This window comes from Oryx dammah, unplaced genomic scaffold (genome assembly GCF_014754425.2).
Source record: "Oryx dammah isolate SB20612 unplaced genomic scaffold, SCBI_Odam_1.1 HiC_scaffold_28, whole genome shotgun sequence".
Taxonomy (NCBI): Eukaryota; Metazoa; Chordata; class Mammalia; order Artiodactyla; family Bovidae; genus Oryx; species Oryx dammah.
Window position 1 is genome coordinate 97611807 of NW_024070212.1, and position 9504 is coordinate 97621310.

Sequence of the window (9504 nt, forward strand, 5' to 3'; positions counted from 1 at the left end):
TGTTGCCATTCAGTCACTAAGTCATGTCCAACTCTTTGTGACCCCATGGATTAACAGCATGCCAAGCTTGAGTCGATGATGTCATCCAACCATCTCAGCCTCTGTCACTCCCTTCATCTCCTGCCCTCAATCTTTCCCAGCATCAGAGTCTTTTCCAGTGAGTTGACTCTTCACATCAGGTGGCCAAAGTATTGGAGCTAAAGTTTCAGCATCAATCCTTCCAATGAATATTCAGGCCTGATTCTGGTTTGATCTCCTTGCTGTCCAAGGGACTCTCAAGAGTCTTCTCCATCACCTCAATTCAAAAGTATCCACCCTTTGACGCTCAGTTGTCTTTATGATCCAACTTTCACATCTGTACTGGAAAAACCATAGCTGTGACCATATGGACCTTTGTTGGCAAAGTGATGTCTCTGCTTTTTGATCTGCTGTCTAGGTTTGTCATAGCTTTCCTTCCAAGGAGCAAGTGTCTTCTAATTTCATGGCTGCAGTCACTGTCTGCAGTGATTTTGGAGCACAAGAAAATAAAAGATGTCACTGCTTCCATTTTTCCCCCTTCTATTTGCCATGAAGTGATGGGACCAGATGCCATGATCTTAGTTTCTTTAATGTTGTTCCAAGCCAGCTTTTTCACTCTCCACTTTCACCGTCATCAAAAAGCTCTTTAGTTCCTCTTCACTTTAGTTTCTTCTCATATCTAGAAAAGCACTAAAATTCTTCATGGTGACTGCTCCCTGTGACTAGCAGAAACTTTCTGCAAAAATAATATGTACCTGATTGCATATACTCCCCCTTCACTAAAATCACATATATACTGACCTTCCCCCTCTGCCTCTTTGGAGCAGCTTTTCAGAGCTATCTGAGATGCTGTTTCCTGGACTATAATCTTCATTTTTCCCCAAAGAAAACTTAGCTCACAAAAATCTCACACTGTGCAATTTTTCAGGCCAGCAGCTGCAAAAGAACTGTTACCTTTCTCTCTCCTGGAACCCTACCACTGCCATGAGAAGCAGCCCAAACTTGTCTTCCAGAGGATAAGGCCATGTAGCGTAGAGCTTGCTCAGCCCAGTTGTTCCTGCTCAGGCCCTTACACAGGTCCCAGCCACGATGAGAACAGCCAGCCACTTGAATGCAGACATGTAAGTGAGCCTAGCCAACCAATAGACTCAGAATCATAAATAACTTAACTTGCCAGTTTGGGGATTGGTTTATTACAAAGCAATAGCTAACTAACCTACCTTCCAATCCCCATCACCCAGATGAGTAACTGAGCCCCACAGACAACCAGGGACTTGCTCAATACTCCATAGTGAATGGGAGCCCACTGCAAGTCAAAACTGGATCTTTGAGACTCACTGCTGCCTCTGTAATTGGGATACAGACACCTAGACTCTAGAACTGTTATCAGACTTCCCTGGTAGTCCAGTGGTTAAGAAAACACCTTTCAGTGCAGGGGACAAGAGTTCAATCCCTGGTCAGGGAACTAAGATCCCACATGCCACAGGCAACTAAGCCCATGTGCCACAACTAGAGAAACCTACGAACCTCAATGAAGAGCCAATGCAGCCAAAACAAAAACAGAAACTGTTATCAAAAGTTCTTAGTCGGTAACCTAGAAACACACCAACCATGCCTTACCCTTCATCTGTTTTCCTCAACCTGTTTTAACCCATGCCATCCTTCAAATATACACAATATGCTTTCTCCCTCCTAAATGTATTTGAAACTGGGAGATAAGTTTCTTCGCCATTCTGCCCCTGAGTTTCTTCATCTGTAAAATGGAGGTATTGTACTACCTCATTGGTTATTGAGAATTAAATGAGTTCATTTTAGTAAAGTGTTTAGAACAGTGCTCGAAGTATAGCAAGGGCTAAAAAATAAAATAGAGCAAAATAATGTGACTAAACATGAGCCATAGCAATAGCAATTTTACTAGAGAAATGTTTTATTTTGATCCTGAGAGCTACATATTTTTCACTTGGCTCTGGGGACATCAGTGTGAGTATTGAGTCAGCTTGTATGCCCTAAGTTTGTATCCAAGACAGTGTGGAAGAAAACATCTTGTAGGTGGCAAACCAGTTTTTGAAAACCAGATATGGAGAAAAGCACATACCTCCCTTCTTGAGAAGCATCGGTAGGACATAATATATTGACCACATATTTCACAGAGGGTTTATTCTTGATAGGTTGTATATAAATCAAATCTTAACACATAAATCTATCTTATTTAAAGAACTTACCTGGGGAATCATTCTACAAAGTGAGGATGGCTTTTTATAAAATCAGTATACCTTTGAGGGACATTCAGAATTTTGACTAGAGATGGGCAGAATTTTTGCCTAAAACAAACCTGCGCACCCAAGGTTCCCTCAAGTGACTCCGGTCTTTCTCTCTAGGGCTGCATTTTACTGAACTCTGGTACAACCCAAAGAAGGCTCTTGCCCTTGGTTCTCTAGGGCTGGAATCTTTGCACTCAGTATCTAATGATGACTGGCAGGCTGTCAGGATGGTAACAGGTACAAAGAACTCATTTCTCAGCTTTCCTCAAAACACTTTAGTCCCCAGGGTTTTTCTCCTTTGAACACCCTTCCTTTGATCTCTAAAGACCAATGTTCCTCCATCTAGGGCTGGAATCTTTCCTGGCTCTACCAAGCTGAATCCCTTTGAAACCAGAAGGCGTGGGGCTGTTGTCCTCAGTGACTCTGATGTCACTGTACTGAAAGTCTGGATATTCAGCTACCAAGCTCTTTGGCTTCTGCTCAAGCTGGCGACAACCTGCTTACAACTTCCATCACAAATGGGGTCCCCTAAGAGAGACAGAGCCCACAGTTCCAGCTGGCGCCTTCATCTGCTTCTGTGAGTTGGGTGAACATACTGGTAGAGTTAAAACTCAGTATCTAATGATGACTGGCAGGCTGTCAGGATGGTAACAGGTACAAAGAACTGCATTCATTTCTCAGCTTTCCTCAAACACTTTAGGCCCCAGGGTTTTTCTCCTCTGAACACCCTTCCTTTGATCTCTAATGACCGATGTTCCTCTATAATCTTCACACCCATCCTGCAGCACACACTGCCTGGCAAACTTCTATTCATCCTTTAAGACCCAATTTAGGGGCCTTGGGTTCCAGATGGCAGATGAAGTACATGCATTTATCTTCTTCATTAAAATAACAGAAAAACATATTTTTAAAGGAATAACAGAGGTGTTACTGGTAAGCAAACAAACAAAAAGAAGTAAAAATTTTAAAAGATAGAAAGCAAGCAGGTGATATCAAACTGAAGGAAAAGGAAACAGTCTAAGACACCAGAGGGAGCCAGGGTCTTCCCCCAAGAAAGACCTGGGGAAGGTCCAAGCAGGAATGGATCATGAGGACAGTCTTGGAATATATAGAGTACTGTCTGGAACTGCTGTGACTTTGGGGCTGTCCCCTGCCCCTTCAATAAATAAACAATCCAGCTTCAAGTCTGAAGAAATACTCTGTAAACGAAGTGCCCCTGTCTGAGAAGAGCAGCCACTAAGGGCATCAGGGCTCATGAGGAACAAAACAAAGAGGAACTAAGTGACTCTGGTTCCCTAGAACAGACAAAGGGGAAAGGGAAAGGGACGGTGATTTTGTAGGAGTCAACCTGCCCGCTTCTTGGTCACACTCCCTCCCCTGATCAGCCAGCCCTCTGGGTCAGGGAAAAAGCCTCCTGGGAGGTAAGAATGACACAGCTCAGGAAGAAAGGCATACCACCAGTCACTCTGCTAATAGTTCTCTCATCCATTCATCTCATCAGGTGCAGAGGGCTGATTTCATTTCTGTTCACAGGACAATATCATCACTGATGCATCCAAGTTCCGCTCATATCTTATCTATTTACTCTTTTTGTTTCCCAATCTTATCTTCCCTCCACCCATAAAGCAACTCTTATAATTTAATGCCTATTTTTTGTTTGTATATGATCTTTTAAAATGTTGTTTTGTATGCATATATTTAATACCTTTATTGAGATATAATTGGTGTACAATAAACTGCACATATTTAAAGTATACAGTTTTATGACTTTTTTACATATGTATAGACTTGTATTCATTACTACTGGCCACTCCTCCAGAGTTAGCCAGCCCTCACGCCTTGGGGGTGTACTATATTTTGTTTACCAAATAAAATTCTGAGCCATAACTGGTATCTTTACTGCTATAAAGATAGCCATCATCCCCAAGTTTCCTCATGATCCTGTGTAATCTAGCTTTCTCCAGGCAACCACTGTCTGTTGTCACTATAGATTGGCTTGCGTCTGATATTTTCTATTCTTTTGTTAAAAATATACATAAAATAGCTAAGTAACAAAGATTTACTGTATACTATAGGAAACGATATTCAATATTTCAGTATCTTGTAATAACCTATAATGGAAAATAATTTTTTAAGTATCATATATGTGTATGCATATATGTTTCTGAATCATTTTTTGCTGTACACCTGAATCTAACATGATATCGTAAATCAACTATACTTCGATTTTAAAAATATCAGTGAGAAAATAAGGAGCTGGTCCATGCCTGCTCTATCAGTGAAAAAAGACCAAGTTAGGGGCTTCCCTGGTGGTCCAGTGGTTAGGACTCCATGCTTTCACTGTTAAAGGCCCAGGTTCAATCCTAAGTCAGGGAACTAAGATCTTGCAAGCTACACAGCCAAAAGAAAAAAAAGAAGGAGACCAAGTTATACTTCAGTAACCACACAAACTCTCAGAGGCTGAACACAGCATCTTTCACTCTCACTCCATGTCTAATGCAGGTCCAAGGGGGTTCTGCTCAACACAGTCACTTAGGTACTCAAGCTGATGTAGGTTCCATTGTAACATATGTTTCCATGATCACTGTGGTGGGAATGATAAGGCAAACCCAAGGTTCACTCTCAATGCTTCCATCCAGAAATATAGAAGACACCGTTTCCACTAATATTTCATAAAGCAAGTCACATAGCTAACCACAGAGGTAGAGGAGAGGCAACCCTTCCGAGGAAGGAGTAACCTTTCCTTCAGGAAGAGGAGTAACTATTTCTGAAAAGTCCTCATGCCTCCCATACCCACAAAACTGACTCCATGACCACAAATAAATCATGTTTGTGAACCACAGTTCAGAGAGCACTAGTTTAAAGGGAGACTGGTGGCTCAGCTGGTAAAGCATCTGCTTGCAATGCAGGAGACCCAGGTTCTATCCCTGGGTCGGAAAGATCCCCTGGAGAAGGAAATGGCAACCCACTCCAGTACTCTTGCCCGAAAAATTTCATGGACAGAGGAGCCTGGGGGGCTATACCCCATGGGGTCGCAAAGAGTAGGACATGACTGAGCGATTTTACTTTTCATTTTTTCTCCCTAGTGGCAGAGACATCCTAGACTCAAGGGCTAGAAGGAGTTTACACGCCTCAAGCAAGTTCCTGGAGCAATACTCCACCACAGTTGGCCAGGACTTGACTGCAGTCTTTGCTGCCAGGGGTGTGTGCTCAGCCGCTCAGTCATGTCTCACTGTTTGCGGCCGCATGGACTACAACCTGCCAGGGTCCTCTGTGCATGGGGCTTTTCAGGCAAGAATACTAGAGTGGGTTACCATTTCAAGGAGAATGGATGTGAGGCTGGCTCACTGATTACAGGGAAACTAGCAGAAGGGCAGGCTCCTCACCACCCCTTTGATAAGCTGTCACAGGATCTAAAGTTAGAATATGGCCTGGGGCAAGTACGTAGGAAGGGCAGGTGAGTAGGGTGCAGGTGAAACAGGTACAGGTCAAGCACGGGAGGTATACAAAGAGCAAGAGAACAGCCATTTCCTGGCTTAAGCTTCCAGTTGTTCTTTCCAGGATGGCACCTTCAGTTGCCTCTCCATCCTGGTCACCTTTCTGGGTACATCTGATTTTGCCAGCATGCCTCCTGGTGTGGCACCTCAAACTTCAGTACAAGCAGCAGGGAGTTCCACAGCTCCATTTACTCATAGAGGGGAGGGCTAAGGAAGCTTAAGTACTGGACTGACCTTCTGAAGCGTTTTCTGTTATGTCGTTATTTAACTTCCTCATTCAGCAACTACTATTGATAATTATATTCCCAGTGGGAGGCCCTTGGAAATCTGATCAGGTCACTTCCCAGCTTAAAACTCCTACAATGGCTTCCAATGACTCCAACTCTTCACGGCTTCAGAGCCTGCTGGCTTCCGCCTGTTCTCTAACCTATTTCACAAGCATCCCCTTCTCTCCATGTTGCAACATACTAGACCTTTCAGGTTCCAGAATGTACTCTCCTGTCTCAGAAGCTTCAGTCACATGGCCCCTTATCTCTGCTGGAAGATACCTCTCATATACACACATCCCTCTCCTCCTCATCCCCAGGTCTGTCTGAACACATCTTCCTCCGGGCCACCCACGTGGCTCAGTGGTAAAAGAATCCATCTGCCACCCTCCCTCCTGTGAGGGAGACACAGGAGACGTGGGTTTGATCCCTGGGTCGGGAAGATCCCCTGGAGTAGCAAATGGCAACCTGCTCCAGTATTCCTGCCTGGAAAATTCCATGGACAGAGAAGCCTGGTGGGCTACCCTGTCCCCTACTCCATGGGGTCAGAGGTGGATACGACTGAGCACACACGCACTCCACCACACTACATTAGGTCTCCCAGGTAATAGGCACTTTACACCTCTCTCAGTACTTTGCTCCCTTGTAATTTACTTGTAATTCACTTGTAGTTTCTTTTCCATCTTGCCCACTAGGTTGTACATCCCTTGAAAAAAATGACTTGTCTGTTCTGTTCACCCCTCTCTCTAGTATCTAGGATTAGGTCTACCACATGATAGTCTGTACTTATACCTTATATGTACCAAACATATTGGCGCTGGGGAGTTAGAGATACAAAAATGAATACAAGCTTCCTGCCCCGAATAATTCTCAACTCAGGGCTGTGGTGAGGAGAGAAACCACACAAGGGAAGAGTTATATTCATAACATATACAGAGGGCAGGGGAAGCACAGAAAAAGAACAACTCAGTCTGCTTTAAAGGAATCAGAGAAGGCTTCCTGGAGGAGATGGAAATGTGGGCTAGCAAGAACAGAGAAAAGGGCATTTAGACAGAAAAGACAATGTATCATGACACAGAGGTCATAGGGGATAGGTTACACTTGGGATACACAAATGACTTGTGAGAGAAGGGTGCATTGGAGGATAGGGAGATGAAACATAATCAACAACCAGGGGCCAGGGCAGAGTTTGAACTTGACCCTGCAGGCAATGCAGAAAGAACAAAGTATTATAAGCAGGTAAGTAAATGACAGATTTGGGTTTTCCATGTGTCAATCTTTGTTGCTGTGTAACAAATCATCCCCAAACTCAATGGTTTAAAATCAACCATGCTTAGCATCATCACTAAGTTATATTGGTCTTGACTGGGTCACTTATGCAGTTTGGGTTATTTAACCAATTAGCTGAGGTTAGGTCTTAGCTTGGTGTCCATCACATGTCTCCCGCCGCTAGCCTAGGCTTCTTCACATAGCAGTAAAAAAGAGCCAAGGTAACTAAGGTCCGTCTAGTTAAGGCTATGGTTTTTCCTGTGGTCATGTATGGATGTGAGAGTTGGACTGTGAAGAAGGCTGAGTGCCGAAGAATTGATGCTTTTGAACTGTGGTGTTGGAGAAGACTCTTGAGAGTCCCTTGGACTGCAAGGAGATCCAACCAGTCCATTCTGAAGGAGATCAGCCCTGGGATTTCTTTGGAAGGAATGATGCTAAAGCTGAAACTCCCATACCTTGGCCACCTCGTGCAAAGAGTTGACTCACTGGAAAAGACTCTGATGCTGGGGGGGATTGAGGGCAGGAGAAGGGGACGACAGAGGATGAGATGGCTGCATGGCATCATTGACTCAATGGACTGAGTCTGAGTGAACTCCGGGAGTTGGTGACAGACAGGGAGGCCTGGCGTGCTGTGATTCATGGGGTGGCAGAGTCAGACACAACTGAGCGACTGAACTGAACTGAACAGTGAAAGCTGCAAGGCCTCTTGAGGCCTAAACTTAGAACTCACACAGCATTCATTCCACCAAACTTAACTGGTCAAAGCAAATCATACAGTTAGCCCAGATTAAAGGGGTGAGGAAACAGACTGTGTCTTAGTGAAGGAAATGGCAAAGTCATATTGCATTGGAACAGGATGTGACATTTAAAACTTAAAATACCAAGTATTGGCAAGGCTGTGAAGCAAAGTACTCTGTATTTGGATTGAATCACCATGCTCTATGTGAGGAATCTTGGCTGTGAGAGAGCTCAAATCAGAAGTCCCTAGCAGGGTTTTGTAGTCAAGTTCTGGTCATGTAGTCAAGTCACACGTATGTAACCAGTTATACCAGTTGTAAATGGTCAGTAAATAAACTAACCCTGGGAGTCACCAGGGGAATTTCAGATTTAAATAGCACAACAGAAATACCAATGCCTTTATCTGGGCCAACAGTGAAAAACCAGACATCCAGATAGATAGACAGAGCTTTTCCAATCCAGCTATAAATCAACTCTCTTCCATAATGTGAAATTCTAGAATAGGCAAAATTATAGTGACAAAAAGCAGATCAGTGATTACCTAGAACCAGGGATTAGGGAAAGGAATTAAGTGCAAAGGATCACAAGAAAACATTTTAGGAGATGGAATTGTTTTCTATATTTTTATGGTGATGATGGTTATACTATTATAAGGAATTATCAAATACATTTAAATGGTACATTTAGTACTGATAAATTATACTGTGTGTAAATAATAACAAAAAAGAAAAAAAATTTTAAGTATCATGCTACATTTAATCTTTGGGGCTAAACATTTAATATTTTATTGCTAAGAATCATTCATATTGTTATGGGTCACTGTAGTTCACTTGTTTCGAAACCGGTATAATATGCCCGTGTGAACATTCCAGTTTATTTGTCCACTCTCTTGCTCATGTGTATCTGGGTTTGCTTTTGTGACCAGGGCTGCTACAAAAACATTCTTGTATGTATCTCCTGATGTATATGTAAGAGTTTCTCTTGGATTTATCCCTAGTATTGGAATAAGTGAGTTGTAGGTAAACGTTCAATTACAGGAGATAATCAAACTATTTTCCAAAGCAGATCTCTGCTTTCCTTATCTGCGTCTCTCTGTCCCCAAATAGACTTCGACCCCAAGTGCAGGAGACACTAGTCCCTTGAATTATCACTGCTTAGCATTTAATTAGCACCAGGCTGGCTACCCAGGAGGCCAAGGGAAGAAGCCCAGGCAGCTAAGGCCTCCAAGCCTCAGCAAGTACTGAATGTTGAGTAAACAGCAGGCAGGAACCACACAGCACACATGGAAGCTAATTAGAGTCCTACTCCCTGGAGCTCCATCTTCCTAGCTTTACTTGATTTTGAGTCTGAAAGATCTTTCAGGGCCCTCGGTTATGATGCAAATTCCAAAAAAGGAGAAGGCTTAACCTCATCTAAAATCCTTCTCAGCTGACACCTCTAATCCCCAAACAAGGA